Source organism: Thermobia domestica, chromosome 2 (genome assembly GCF_964235325.1).
Source record: "Thermobia domestica chromosome 2, izTheDome1.hap1.1, whole genome shotgun sequence".
Classification (NCBI taxonomy): domain Eukaryota; kingdom Metazoa; phylum Arthropoda; class Insecta; order Zygentoma; family Lepismatidae; genus Thermobia; species Thermobia domestica.
This window is the reverse complement of record NC_137455.1, coordinates 73,762,138-73,779,073: the sequence shown is the minus strand read 5'-3', so window position 1 is coordinate 73,779,073 and position 16,936 is coordinate 73,762,138. Positions and strand designations below refer to the sequence as shown.

Below are 16,936 nucleotides of genomic sequence, written 5' to 3'. Positions count from 1 at the left end.
GCCGTGTGGTACAACGGCTGTACAGACAAGTTTCCTAATCTTAGAATTCCACATCACGCAACTTTCTCCAATGTAGGTCGAAGATTACAAGAAACAGGATTGCTGGACGAAACAGAACCGTATGGACTGTGGCTTTTGAGGAGGAAATTATTGCTTGAGATCAGAGAAAACCGTCGACCAACACGAGTAGTAGCTGATGAAATTAAAACAGTAATTTCTATTTCATCCGCCATCTTTTATTTGCGTGTATGAGTATTGACCTGCCACGCAGTATTATTTCCAGGCAGTGAAATGTCTTTACATGTTGTCTACTCAATTTACATCATAAAATATCAGGGAATCCCTAACGTCCTTTGGGGAATCCCCTGCGCCGCCATTGTACAAATCTGAAAACTGCAAATTTGAATAGAGCAGGTTAGGATCCTTTGTCAATATACCGCATCACGTTTACGATCAGTAGTTTGTGCAATATTTAATTCAAAGTTTGTTTTCCCAACTTCAAACCGAACCGAAACTGGTTTACCGGTTCTTGAAACACTCTTAAGGTCGGCCATTCGATGAAGGAGACTAGGGCTCATAAGTGAATGTGTTCCCTTGAACGGCAACGCAAAACCACACACAGCAAAGCTCACGGAAGATTAGATTCGTCGCTTCGGATATGAGAGATTGGATCGTCCTGTCTACAACCCCGATCTTGACCCATCGGACGTTCACCTGTTCCCTGCATTGAGAGCCGCACTCTCGGGACGTCACTTCCAAATAATGCTGGGGTTGAGCAGGTTGTACGACAATTCCTAGCATCACAGGGCACCGAATTTTACCAAAGTGGTTTCCTCAAACTGACTGCACGTTACGACAAATGCCTCAATGTCGGTGGCGACTATGTCGAAAAATAGTGCAAGGTGTATAGTTCATGATGCCATGGTGTATTTGAGTTTGGCAATAAAATCTGTGTAGAAAATAATGAAACTTACTTTCGGAACGTCCTTCGTAGTAGAAAGTAAAAACAATAGTCGGATCACGTATGTTAAAACAATGCCAGGGTAATCTTTTTCGGGCTACATGGTACGAGGTGTAAGAGAGATTCGTCCTTATTCGACGTCATAAAACTGCAGAACGATATGAAATAGTATTGAACTTTTGCTTTCCAGACTGTTTATTACCAGAAATACCCACATGGCTGGGGTCCAATAGAAGTGTAGAATGGAACCAGCAACTAGTAGAGAATGACATTTTAGCAGAATATTCTGAAAATACGCTGAACTTGGGGGTGTCGTGTGTAAACATTAGTAAGAGTGATAAGAGCACTTTTGAAGTTTATTTGATTTTGAGTTTAAAGTCCCGTTCAGCAGTGAGGCTATATGAGACTTGGACCTACTGATTAACGTAGACTGCCAACTACTTGAGCTCCCGCCAGGAGCACTTTTGGAGTCACAGGATCAGAATACGGGAAATAGTATGGTCATGGCGTAATATAAAGCTTGAAGGCTTGAGTTCTTCCGTCACTTTCACCGCAGTTGCAAGACTGTTCTGAGTGACAATCCGCTTCGATGCTCGGCGGCACCTGCCACAGTCTTCTTCCAACCACTTTTCCTCTTCGCCGATATGGCTTTGCCGTCGAATTTTGTAGGGTGTTATAACCTTAGACACTGTCCCTCTCAACACACTTCACACTTTTGTTATACTCGCATCACGTAACCGAGGACCAACAATTTGCCTTCTTCAAAATTCAATCATCATCCAATTTATACTATCACCGTCTGCTCAGTTCACTGCACACGATGTTCTAGCACATCGTACGAAATTAGTCTAACATCAACAGTACGTTGCTGCGATTTCGGCCTGATTGTTGCAAACCCATCTGACGTTTTTCAACTCTCGGTGTTTCTATTGTTTTGATCGCCATCTGTATGTACGTACTTTTGCCTTGTATACCTATTCAAACTAAAAGCTAATATGCAATATACCTTCTCAACCACTTCTAACATTTGTTACGTAACAAACAGCTACATTCATGAATGCACCTGCAACCTCACAAATATAAAATCACCTAATGGACAGGTGATTATTATTCATCGAGAAATTACAATGCATTAAAGAGAGAAAGGAGTGACCCAAGAACGCAGCTCTTCACTAAGCTTTTCTCTCTCTCGGAAGAGGGAGGTTAAAACTTAGAACTCCCTCTACCCTGCGTATGCCACTGCTGACCCTATGTAAGATATGAACTATTAATTTAAATCTGGATCAGAGTCATATCTCATTCTACTCTCGCGCCACAAGCGTGAACGTTAGCCGTTTAGGCAGGACTATTTTCTCGACAGAGTAAATAGACCCGCAATGTGGTGGCTCTATGGCATGTAAGTTGTGATAGGCCCTGTGATAGTCTAAACAACTAATTTGTTACGTTGAACTTAATCGGATCACCAAACAGCTGTGGCCAAAATGGTTAGAACATTGGAAATTATATGTTTTTGTAGAATATAAGAACTTGTTTGTGAAATTATGTCGCCATTAATGGGAATTCTATCCAGTATTAAAAGAAAAAATAAAAAGACAATCTTTCAAAAAGAAAAGCAAATAGAAAGAAACTATGCGATAAGCAATTACGACCGTTGACTCTGTGCCAACAAAGCACATAATGGACTGACTGCTCAACCATTACGAAATTAATCAAGATGATCGTACGTACTCTCTCAAGTAACTTCCTGTAAGAAGTACGTCAAACGATTTCACCAATACGATTTCCTTACCTGTATTCAGAAGATGCTGGAAATCAATCGCACGACAATTTGCAATTTCATAAAGAGAAATCGAGGAGCAGAGAACTGACAGTGGATAGCATTAAACTTGCTTCTCATATAAAAGCACCTAGTTCACTCCGAGTTCATGGAAGGTTGCAGCGGAAAAGTTTTCATATAAGTTTATACACATGCATTTTATCTTCCCTTCTACTATTTGATCCCTTTTCAGAGTGTAACGCCCGTTCTCAGTGCCCACGAGATGATGACATACGGCTTTATGAAATTCCGAATAACGCTCCCACCGGACTTTTGCGGGTTGGTCAAAGAGTCTGTCCTAGTAAGATAGTGAAATCGGTCCTTGATCCAAATTGAGTCGCTACTGACCCAAAAGGTTACCCTTGACCGAACATTATCTCGAAAGAAACTCACCCCCTCCCTTTACCAAATTATCGTATAATACATGCTCAAAATTGAATATTTTTAGATTTCGGTGGGGGTGGTCGAAAAATTTTGAAAGTTTTGCAGATTGTAGATACTATCTAGATGTAAATGTGCAATTTTTTTCAAAACCATCGATGCGTATTTTCTTTATATTTTTGCATGTTGAAAATTAAAAAAAAATGTAGACAAAATTTTTTGGGGAGACACGTCGCTGATTTTTTGGTTAAAAAACTTGTTATACCCTTAGGTACATTTTTTTTTTTCGGGACCTGAAAATGATGGCAACATTGTAAAAAAGAAATAAAACTTAAAACAAACTTGTTTTTCGCAGTTTTTCCATAATTTTAGGGCCTTCAAGGTGAGGGCCCCTTCAAACAATCCTTTGCCAAAGTTCACAAATTTCATTTCTCTTGCGTCCGTTCCGCTTCTGTCGTTCTTCGGCTGCTTCGATTGTGTCCATTTCGGAATAGAAACACCAAATATATCTCCGTAACAGTGCTTCCACTTCAACCGACTCTTGCACAACAAAGTTACACAGCTCGCGGTTGACTGTGTGAGACTAGTGAAGCAAGCACTGATAGATACGAGAAGCCGAGAATATATATTAAATTCTTAAGTTGAATAACCAGTGTCTTTAATACTAAATCGAAAAGTTAGATATTCCAGAACAACATCCAATTGAAACTAAAAGAAAGCTTACTAAATTGTTTAACTTTCGTTCGTTTCTACTCAATTGTATTCGCACTATGAACCCAATCCAAAACTATCGGCAATCTTAACTTTCATTCAAGAACACACTATTTTACCGAAGACTGTCACTCCAAACCTATTCCTAGAATTCATCGGAAAATTAAGTATTGAGAGAGAAAACGCAAAAATTCTAACGTAAAACTGAAGATACTAATATATCAAGATGTATACTAGGGCCTATACTGGAAGACCGAACATATCACGCAACATGAAGTGCTACTCAAAATATCCCAGAATGTCACTGTAAAAATCGGAAAACTATACTTACGTTCTCATGTCTTCCGTCACCTTCAAAGTAGTCCCCTCCGGCATATATAAAACGATGAAACCGTTGTTCCCACTTTCGGAAGTACTTATGAAGTCCGCAGTGTGAAGGATGTTCAGGACCCGATGCGATTCCGATTGAAAGTCGTCAATGGAGTCAAAAACATCAACGCGAATTTCATCTTCGGGAACAGGTGGAAGCCACAGGGCTAGGTCAGGGCAGTAGGTAGGGTGGAAACCCGTTGCCATGTTTTTAGCCAGGAATTCCTCAACGAGCGAGGTGTGCGCGGGCGCGTTGTCATAGTCCAGCAACCAGTCTTTCGTTTGCCATAGATTCGGCTGTTTACGCCGAACATCTTCCTTCAGTCTCTTCAAAACCTCGCAGTAAAACTTTCCGTTGACATTCTGACCAGGTGGAACAAACTCCTGCACAATTTCTCGAATATTGAAAAAAAAAAATCAACACCATGCTGCGAACTTGTCGAACTTTTTTCAGCCTTGGAGAGAAGTCTTCCATTCTGACTGCTGCTTCGTTTCCGGGTCATAACCATAGACCCAAGATTTATCAGCTGTAACGACTCTGGATTTAAGATTAGACACACTAACTCTGTTGCAGCTCAGTGCACGTCTAAATCCTGTTTTTTTCTTCTTAGTCGATGCTGGGAAGGCGAGGACAAACTTCGCTGCAATTCGTCTCCTGTTCAGTTCAGATAGAATTCGTTGGCATGTACCGTACGACAGTCAAAGTCTATTACAAACATCGTGACTTGTCAGGCTTCGCGAATCACATCACGCACTTCCATGATTATTTTCGGTGTTGTGCATGCTGATGGCTGACCAGAATGTTTGATATCTCCCATAGATTCGCGGCCTTCTTTGAAACGCTTGAACCACTCAAATGTTCTTGCCTGACTCAGTGCAATCTCACCAAATCTCTTTCAGCATGCGGTGGGTTTCGGTTGCAGTTTTCCTCAACCTAACATAGAACTTGATGCAAAACCTTTGCTCCTTAACATCAGTCATCTGACAAATCGCAGAAGCACTGAAACATCCTGACACACATAACTACAACTCAAGTGAATGCGCCAAAGATGATGCAACTTTGTGGTGCAGCAGCTAATACATGTACTTCAAGACATCTAGTGGCGGAATGTTGTACTACTGGTTTAAAAAAGAAAAACTGCTATTTTGGGTAGCACTTCGTATTTCTGTTCACATTCATCAGTAGATTGTATTATCTCAAAAACCGAAAGGAAAAAAAAAAAAAAAAAAAAACACCAAGTGCAGTTACCTTTGTGCGGAATATATTCACGGGACACATTGGATGTGTAAATAACGCAAGATTTTGCATATGAAACAACTTGATTCTGAGTTCTCAACCCTAGTCGATTAGTGACTATATCCACCCACACCATTCATTATCAAAAATAGCAGTAAGGTTATAAAACATATAGACAAACTCTACATGTCTTATGCTTCCCTGTAGCTTACTACGCGCACTACCTGTGTTCGATTATTGATGATACCAGTATGAAATTTAGAAGGTAATACGTAGGCAGTCATTGGTAAGTATGAATATTCCTATATCGTGTCCCAGAAATTTCACCCCCCACCCCGGAAAAGGAAGAAAATTCCAAGCTTCGTCTACAACTATAGCCTATCCCGTGTACTGTGTATGCAATACTGAAAATTTCGAAGGGGGGTGCAGTGGCTCAGTGGTAGAGCGTTCACCTCCGGTGCTTGAGGTCCCTGGTTCGATCACAGTTCGCACCGTGTGGACTTTGTGGTGGGTTCGTGGGTGTTCTCGGAGTTCTAACTTTCCTCCCACTTTCTTCATTCCACCATTTCACTCATTTCATCATCACCGTCTCCTTTAGCCTAACCGGCATAACCGTGGGACGTAAAAAAAGATTTAGTTTCATTTTTTGAAAATTTCGAAAATTCTGCGATCCTATCGGCAATAGAACCTGCGCCGCGCACAACTGCTTAGAACAAAGGAAATACACGAGATCGGCTATCCCGTCATAGACCGCTCTTTAACCCGGCACGTACGAGACCATGGTTGTGCTGCACTGGCAATTTCGGACTATCCGAACGCCAATATAGTTATAACGGGAATACTAAAGAGAAATCATCAGATAAGTGCAAACCATTAAAACACATTTTACTTGTTTACTCATATTCTGAGTTTTACTAGCACTTGCAGAATTCTTGTTCGGCTTCGAGAACATTACAGTACAGTATACATTATATACACGTAATCTGCTAAAGAACAGAAAACGTTGAAGTGAAAAAGTCACGACAAAACAGAACTGAAAACGCAGGGCAAGGTAGTGGGTCAAAGACAACAAATGCCCAAATTCACTTACAAAAAGACGCGAGCGGTTAGCTGTGCCAGATTAGAGAAGACTGTTGGATTATTGAGCGCCTTGAAAGGCAAGAAAAATCAAAACACCTAGAATACTGGCAATAGTGCCATATCGTTCAACCCTATTGCCGATTGTGTCGACTCACTGGGAAAACTGACACCAAATTCGCAAATCGAGGATATCTTGTGCGTTAACATAATTTGCAAGAGCTTGTACTGCGCATATCCAATTTTTGAACCTAGCTAATAACGACGAGTCTCTTCCGAGTTGTGATAATAAGTCTGGATTTAATAGCTGATCCAGAAAACACTAAATTTCTGCAATCGAAAGAGACGTCTCATCATGACAGTTATCATGACGTCTCTGCTGTCATTTTTAGAGGGTGAACCACTGTTATATTGACGGATTATCCTGCAAAGGACACACGATAACTAGAGACTACTATACATATCTCTTGGCAAAGCTGCACGATAAAACTAAAATTACCTACGAAAAATGTTTTGTGTGTGTGTGTGTGTGTTACGCTTCACAATACACCTATCAATGCTCACTGAGTCCATAACTGACACTGCCACATCATTTATATTCAGATCTTATAGCTCCTTAGTTCTCACTTCAAGGGCTTTCTTAGAACTTTGATGACAGTGATAGAGTTGTGGTCAAAACACCAAGACACTTAAAGACGGAACTATGCACTGCCTGCATCCGAAGGAAAAATTGAATTTTTAGGTGGCGAATGTAGAAAGCATGTGACTCTTTTACCAAGTTATTATTATTATTATTATTATTATTATTATTATGAAGCAGGGTTCGAGGAAACGTCCCCGCTATGTAAAACCACGTTATTTGGGGAATGTTTACGATTTTGAATTTGTTCATCACAAACATTAAGGGGATGTTATACCTCTTCGCTTAGGTTTCTAACTCTCCATTTGATAACACGTAAATTTTAATATGGTAATTTCTAACAAAGTATTACAGGTAATGACTTGAAATTTTTAATACAAATACACAAGACCCATATAAATCCAACCACGGTCTCCAATTTACGTTACATGCGTTAGATTAATTGCAATATATTCTTTAGAAAATTTGGCAACTATGCTGTATATAGTATATGGATAGATCTTTTTGAAGGAATTGAGAGCCCTCTGAACCTCTAGCCCTACTAGTCTTCGCGACACGTGGTAGTGATTTATAAGCGCTTCAGGCTAAAAACCAATGTCGCCTCTGTTCCTTTCCTTCTAATTCTTTCTTTTTTTCAAAAACTTGTTTTGGGCAGCTTTGCCCTTTTGTCGGCTGTCTATAGAAATAGCAGTCATACTCCCTGGAATTGTTGATTCTCGGTTGGAACAGTTACTTCCTCTCCGTCGTGAACCTCAGTGTTAGATTCGAAAAACAAAAATAAACTCGAAGACAGTAAATGTAAAAAGACAACAGCAGTAGTAGTTTGTATTAAAAATTTGGAACGAACAAAAATATTGTATCTAAATAACTTATTTGTGTTAAATGTACGTACTTTATCATGATAAGAAGTTCTATATTCTTCTCGTATAAGACGCTATAAATGCTCTACTTTGTAATAAAACTAAAAGTAATGTCTTTGAAACATGGTATTAGACTTGGCAAAAATTGATTTTGTGAGGTCAATGTAATATTTCATACAGACAATATTTTTATTCAATTTTCAGAAATTAGTGTGTTGGTAACAAAGTGTACAGTACATGTAATCAGTGTACAATATTAAGATATTTTATTGATAATTGTTTTTTGAACGAGTTAACTTCAGGCATATAATCATTCTCTATTCTTTTCTATAATGTAATTAATATAAATGTGTACACAGGGTATGAATGTTGTTTGACAGTAGTAAGGTATTTCGTTGGAAAAAAATGCTTTTTGTAGGATCATTTTAATTTTAGATATATAGTCATTCTACCTGTTTTCATAAAGTAATTAATATAAATGTATCAACAGTATAAATGTCGTTAGTGTTAGAAATGTAGTGAAATATTTCGTTGATAATTGTTTTTTGTAGAATCATTTGAATTTTAACCTTATAGTCATTCAATGGAGTTCCATAGTCTAGTGGTTAGAGCGTTCGACTCCTTATCGTCTGGTTCTAGGTTCGATTCCCTGCTAGAATACTCAAATTATTGGCGTCTGCCCATCGTCGTGAAGCAAACTGGGTAGCCATGTGATTAAAAGACATGACAGTCTATATAATTAATATAAATATATACACAGTACAAATGTTGTTTGACAGTAGTGAGGTATTTCGTTGATAATTTATTTTTGTAAGATGTATACTATTTTTATAATAGCAGAATGTGTATATACTATTTATAGGATGTAGACCTATACCTTTCTTTGTATAGACTTTTATAATGTATAATGAAGTTTTATAATCAAGAGCAAAAGTTTAACCTTAGAAAGGGCGAATCTTGCCTCAAAAGCAAGATGTACCCATAGAAAGATTATTATTATTATTATTATTATTATTATTATTATTATTATTATTATTATTATTATTAATAATAATAATAATAATAATAATAATAATAATAATAATAATAAGGGAAGGAATGAAGACGTACTAAAGGAAGCTAGTGAAGGACGACAGATCATGAAGATAATAGAAAAGAAAAGAAACAGCATGCTTGTCTATCTTATTCGACACTCCGATTGGACCACCGTGTTGATAGAGGAAAAGGCAGAAGAAAAACCAGGAAGTGGAAGACCAAGGATAGAAAAATCTATAAGTTTTACGTCCCACAGTTATGCCTGGTAGGTTAAAGGAGCTAGTGATGTTAAGAAATGAAGGAAATGGTGGAATGCATAAAGTGGAAGGAAACGGGAGAACCCCGAGGAAACCCCCACACATGGTGTTTGTCCTCCACAAAGTTCACTTGTTGCGAGCTGAGATCGAACTAAGGACGCCATGCATTAGAGGTGAACGCTCTACCACTGAGCCACCGCGGCCCGACCAAGGATAGATGCAGTTACGAAGAAGAGACCTTATCAAATCATAAAACAGCTTTCCCAGGTGAGAAAAAAGTTTTAAAATTTCCTTCTTGCGCATCAACCTATGATTGAAGTGAGGAAGATTATTATTATTATATCGAGAATGTACTTCTGGGTTTCCTCCTAAAAAAAAATACACACTATTTCCAACTATAGTTATCCTACTTTTTACAAATTTGTCTAATTCAATATTGGTTTAAACAGTAGTAGTTTTCAAGCTACATATATGAGTTCTTTGACTAACTGAATAGTGCACGCCCCTTCTGGCTCACTCGCCACTATTTAACATTAAATTTCAGATGCCTCGATATATTTGCCTAAGTTTATTATTTTTAAAATAAACATTACGTAAAAGGTCTATTCAAATTGATATAAAGTTTTTCTGACATTTGTATATTACGCATATCTTTCTTAATTTGCATTACTCACATTACCTCAGAGAACGAACGAATTTTAGAGTTCTGGTTTGAACTTCTCTTACAATAATAAGCAAATATACGAGGAACAAATTTACCATTATTGACGATGCGGAGGGGAGGAGATTTTCTGGACTAGGAAGAAATGTGTGCGGGTGCAGAGCAGAGATCTGCGCGGGTCGGAATTTTCAGCCCGGGCCCGGCAAGTGAATTTACAATGTGAGGCCCGACCCGAGTCCGAAGTATGTCTTAGCATTTAGGCCCGAGCCCGGACTGAGCTCTGTGATAATCAAATGAGCTCGAAATAAGCCCGAATTACAGAAACTTAATTATTAATGCAAAATTGTATTTTTATTTACAGCGATTCGAGGTTTGATTTTGCAGTTGTGTTTTAAAAGTCCTCCAGAAAGAACGGCGCAACTTGTATCGTTTTACACTATATTTACAAAGTTATGCCCGAAAAAGTCCAAGAAATATGGTTGTATATTTAAAAATTCACAGCCCGAACCCAGGGGCGTCATTTAGGGGGGCAGGAAGGGGCATTTGTCCCCCCTGAGTTTGAGATTTATATAGATTTTATCAATAGAATAGTAGTAAGTCAGTGAAAAACGCGAAATTTTACACATATCAAGGGGTCTTGCCCCCCAACCAAATTTGAAATGACGCTACTGCCCGAACCCTTCCCGGGCCCGAAGTGATACATGCTTTGTAGGCCCGAGCACGTGTAGACTAGTGCAGAGGCGTTTCAAGTGTTGGGCGACTGCCCACGGCCTTGCATCTTTAGGGACCTCGCAAAGACCAACGAGCCTAAATCGATTTGGCACTCACTTTTGTCTATGCAACAATAGAAACAAGTATGAATTCGGACATACTTACAGAAAAACAATACATAAGGCTTCAAACTAACTTTTCATCTATTCGTATACTAGCAGCGTTCACCCCGCTTCGCTGCGGTCACCCCGGAACGCAATAAACTTTGTTACTTAGATAATTTTTACTTTTTCGCTTTCAAGTGATATGATAAAAACCATAGAAGATTGCAGTAAATCTTAACATTATATCGCCTGTCATTTATGTTAACCCGCCCCGCTTCGCTGCGGTCATCCCGGTGCTGGCATATTGTAAAAGTGTCTGTAAAAATAAGCAAATCAATTAAAAAATTTTAAACAGAAGATTCAAGCTATTTTCCGCTGTATATCGCCTGTCATTTATGTTAACCCGCCGAGTGACACGGTCATGCGGGTTGCATATAAATACGTTTATTTTTACCTATGATGAACTAACAAAGGATTTGTGGACACCTGAATGGTCAATTATCTCAAGACACTGGTAATTGAAAATTAAAGTGATATGATAAAAACCATCTAGGGTCCAAATCCTAATAACCCCCCAAAAATGAAAGAAATTGGTTCAGCCGTATTAGCGTGATGAGCGGACAAAGGATTTGTACGTTCTCTTTTATATATATAGATATTAGATCGCTAGCATACGCGACAGGCGGTGAGTTTATTTTAAGATTGCAATAATGAATGTGTATAAGTCTTTATCGTTGGGATGAATTGTTTTCGATAAATTTTATTATAATTAGCAATTTTTAAAAAAGGGGTAGGAAGGACTCGTAAACCTTACTCGCCTTGCTGTGCAGATGGTATGGGCAAAATCAATACTGGGTAGTGTAAGTGTAAAGGCTAATATGGAACAGAGAAACAAAAGAACTTCTTCAGAAGGGAATTGGGAGGGGAGTGGAGGGGAGGGGAGGAGAGTACAATGCTGTGACACTCGAAATGCATCTTGATCTGTATACTTCAAGAAACTTTTCTTATTAGATTACGCAATTTCTAGTTTCTTACTCCGATTTTTCAAAGTATTCAAATGTTCTCGGAGGGAGTGACCGCCCCTCCCTTTAATCCGTCCGTGGTGTCATTCAGTTTTGCTTTTTGCTACTAATTCAAAATGCTTTCCGAAACAAGTTGTCTTCTTGTGACTGCAGGGGGTGGAAGAAACAAACAAACCGTGAAAGGAAGAAAGAAGTGGTTTTGGGCTCTTCCAGTCCAGACCATTCTAACCACTGAGAAGTGAGAATCACATTAAAAGCAGCTAGAACAGATGGTCAGCCCTATCCCCTCTGCAGCATACCTTTTATTCTCTGTTGCCAAACTTACTGAAGAATATATTGCAATTAATCTAACGCATGTAACGTAAATTGGAGACCGTGGTTGGATTTATATGGGTCTTGTGTATTTGTATTAAAATTTTCAAGTCATTACCTGCAATACTTTGTTAGATATTACCATATTAAAATTTACATGTTTTCAAATGGGAAGTTAGAAACATAAGCGAAGAGGTAGAAGATCCCCTTAAAGATAATAAATAAGTTTAAAATTTTATAAAACAAACAAAATATAGAAAATTCTTTCAAGCATATACAGTAAATGTAGAACTTGAAATATAGTACATACTCTTTGAAGTGCAAATAAACAACAAAATCATTCAGTTATACGTCCTACATTTATGCTCGTAGGCAAAAGGAGGCTGATGACCAATGAAAGTGAATTATAAAAGGCATTGATGGAATGAATGTGGGACGAAACTGGAGAAACCCGAGAAAATATATCATCACGATGTTATCCACCACGAACTCTCACGGCCTGGATAACATCAGGAACCTGTGTGAACCATTCGCACCAGAGGTGGGCGCTCTACCACTGAGCCACCGGACTCCTATTCTTCAATTGTAGTTAATATCGCCATTCCAGAAGCCAATACTCGACTCTACGTATACAGAATCTAAATCTAAATAGCTATTGTTCTCTCAGTTACTTTTAACAAATTTAAACTAGTACTACCATTGCAAGTTCGTAAATTTGTGTAATAACAAGTGAGTTTAGTTTCATAATGACGGTAGACTTCCAAAATATGTGAATACGATACTCAAACTTGAAGTGATATATAACTACTGGTTGCAACAAAGGAAGATCAAACATGAATCTGTTTCCTCGAACGCTAAACACATACTGAAAACACATTACTCGCTTTTGCTCTGTGGGGGCTACCATTAAAATCAGAAGTGGTTGTAATAAAAACAATAAAATCAGATGAAATATATCCTTGGTGCTGAATCCGAATCAAAAATCTGTTTGCCCTAATTACTTCCGTTTTAACCATTATGCGATCAATGTTGTAATCGAATAAACGTCGATTTTCACCATTTCCGGTTTCAACACATATAAAAGCTGACATAAAACTAATCTTTTGGGTACCGAATCTGTCAAGAACAATCTTCTGATATTCCCTAGTTTTTGCTCTACGGAAGCAAGTATTGAAACTGAAAGCAATAGTAAATTCCTAATATTTTCTGTTTTGGTAGTATTGTGGACGGTGGTGGTACGTTCTCTTGAGACGCTGAAGCGACTGCAAAAATGCTGGTCGCTTTTACCGTTCCTGTTCTATAGCAATGAACGTCCAGACCGGGAATTGTTTATTTCTACCACACTAGGTTTGAATAAAGGGTAAACGAAGGAAACTATTCTTAGAATGCTGAATCGATTGCAAGAAACTGCTTCTGTGTCATTTACCGTTTTTGCTCTATGGAAATAGTACTGAAACCGGAAGTACTAGTAAATTTAAACTACTTCTGATTTTAGTAATGTGTTACGGATGGAAGTGGCACGTTCTCTTGAGACGCTGAATCGACTGCATAAAGCCCTTGTTGCCATATTACCGTTTCTATGGCGATAAATATTGAAATCGGAAATGGTTGGCTTTTACCAGTTCCCATTTAAATAGTGGGTTAGCCTCAGATGTGAAATTCTTGGAACGCCGAATCGATTGCAAGAAAAAAATTAGATATCTTTTCTATGCATGTAAATCAGTACTGAAAAAAGTACTAAATTTAACCACTTCTGGTTTTGGCTGTATGAAGCAGATGGTGACTTTCCTTGAGATGCTGAATCGATTTAAAAAAAAAAAAAAAAAAAGCAGAAACTAGAAATGGCTAATATCAACCACTTTCGGGTTGAATAAAAGGTTAACGGAGATGGAACCTATTCTTGGTACGCTGAATCGATTGCAAAAAACAGCTTCTTGATATGTTAGTTTTTGCTCTGATACCAGACGGACGGACAGATACAGACAAACGTTCTATTCGACTTCCGATACTTATGGATAGCATACTGTAGTTTGGAAGTTAATACAAACCGCGTTAAGCAAGATATACCTGTATTATGTAGTTCTGAACGTACACCACCATTAATCCAAATTTTCTCGCAAATTAACTTGGGGTCAGTGCCGGATTACACAAGGTTACTTGGAATTACGTACAAAGCAAAATAAGCTGTAATCTTTCTCTTTGAGGTCCAACAAATTTAAAGAGGGAAAACTAGATATAGGCCTACATTTCCAAAATATCAAATAAAAGACAAATCCTTCAGACAGCAAAAGTGTTTTGCCCCTCCTGCTAGGCCGCTCCCTAAAGATACTAGTTCCTTCCATAAAGTTATTACTAAATATGGTCAATAAATCACAATACAGAATATACTGCGATTTGTCCCCGACTAACAACAGCTGGACATAAGTGTTACATTATCTTCAATAGGATAAGGCCTAGGAATATTGGACATCCGTAGTCTCAATTCTGCCGAGTTCATTCGTTTTTTTACTTTGCATGTATTTAGGTACGTAACATACAAACCTATACATAGGCTACATACTATTTAAAATGGCCAAATTACAATCAGGGTCTACATACTATAGGTTCTCACCCCCCCCCCTTTTTAGCTGCATGAAATGTACCTGTAATTTGCTGTGGAAAGATGGTAAACCTACTTGATGCAGTAAATGGGGAAATTACCAGTGTTCCTTTTTTCCATAATAATGCAATATGTCATTCTAGTGAAGAACTAATCATATTTCTCTAATTGATAAGATGAAAGTAAGAATTTAAATCATAACAACCCTATCTATAAGCCTATATGTTAAGCACTTAAATGCAAGGTAACCAGAACTTTTACTTTCAAAAACGGGACGCATTCGAATCGGCGACGGGAAGAAGGGCGGTGACTTCCACATTGCATTTTGGGACTCAGCGTTTCTAACTTTTAACTACTTCAACACTCAGAAAATTCCACTTAAACTACAGAACACTCAATTCTCATTTGAATATTCAGAAGTTCTAGGCACGGCTCAACCTTCCCAATGAGTGTTCGTACGGAAGAGTGTACAATTAGCATTGACCATTTATATTTTGAATAATAATTACGGGACACCTGGGTCATATTTGCTAAAAAAAAAAAAAAAAGACATTTAGGCGTCCCGTTTGAGAATCAGAAAAAAACGGGACAACAGTTGAAAATAAGGGACTGTCCCGGCTAAAACGGGACGTCTGGTCACCTTGCCTAAATGCATGCGAACGAAGAAACAACTAACCCCAGTTATTGCATCCCATGAAAACTGCCATACAAAAGTAATGAAAATTTGACATTTTTACGTTCCGACACACACACACGTCGGGAAATTTTTCAGAAATCGAGACTTGTGGCAACCAATTTTATCTGACACATACGTCAAATAACCAGAGTAAAAATGACATCACACTACCTGGGGAAGGAAACTGAATAAAATAGAATCTTGCAGTTTAACGTCCAACAGCTATGCCGTTTAGGCTAAAGGAGACTATGATTAAGGCAAGTGAATGATGGAAGAACTGGTGAAATGAAAATGTGGAAACCCAAACAAAACCCACGGACACGGTGTTGTCCACCACAAACTTAACAGGGGATCGAAACAGGAACCTCGTAAACCACAGGTAAGCGCTTTACAACTGAGCCACCATGTCTCTTAACTGGGAAGGAAAAAGCGGGTTGGACCTTTATGTTAAGTACCACCCTGGCATTTGCCTGATGTAAATGGAAAACCCAGGAAAAACCTCACGATGGCTGGCCTGTAAAGGATATTATACCTTTCCGACCGTTTATTCCCACCAGGAATAGAACTCGGGACCACCCGCACAGGGCCTCATCAAACAAATCTTGCTCCGTTGCGGGCGGAACAGTTAAATTTGTCAAGTTATAATCAATAAATGTGACGGAATACAAATACTGCTGTTAGATGATTAGTTGGTTGATTCAGTCTAACATCCGTTTCCACCATCGAGGAAGTAGCATAGTATTTCTCACAGCCTAACGTAGGATTCGAATCACATGAGTTTCCAACGGGAACAGAACCTAGGCCCTCCGCAACAAATGTGCTTCCGCCGCAAAGCAGCTAAATGGTTAAGATAGTTAAACATTTTTCGTATGCAAGACATGATTGACAGAACTTACATATCAAGTTCTTGTTACTCCGTATTTCTCTCAATACTAATTACACACATGCACAGAACAGGAAATGAACTCATAACTACGAGCATCAAAGCAATATGAATCATGTGATCTTCGAAAGCCTCACCTTAGTTCTAAGGCTGATTGGGTGGAGTAGGATAGCTCTAGTAGCGTTTCACTGAATCAGGTGGTTGCAAGTTCGATCCTTAGCGGCAACCACTAATTTACAGCATTTTTTTTAAATAAGAGAAAAAATATAATAATTGACAGACAATGTAAGTTTCCATAATTATGTCAAAAATATTTTTTAATTGTCCAGTAGATTTTAAAAAAATCAATAATTTCCGAATTAAATTTTTGACATGTTTCCATTGCGTGCTAATTCCGTTAAAATAAATCACCTGGGGAAATTCAAATTTATAGCACACAATAAATAGTGATATTTCTAAAGGAAGTAACGTTATTCCAACTTCATTATGTATTAAAAAGAAACTTCCCACACGGAAAAAAACGGTTTTTACACCTACATAATTACCGTATACCACAATTCCTTTACATATGGTAGGGCAGAATTCTGAAAACATTGAGGTTTTTAAACAGATTATTAAAAACAA

At 38.3% G+C, this 16,936-nt stretch overlaps 1 protein-coding gene across 6 annotated transcripts in view; it reads right to left on the bottom strand.

Moving 5' to 3' along the window:
- LOC145672778 (SUN domain-containing ossification factor) overlaps positions 1–16,936 on the bottom strand; it is a 161,028-nt gene that overhangs the window by 82,324 nt on the left and 61,768 nt on the right. The window lies entirely within an intron of this gene.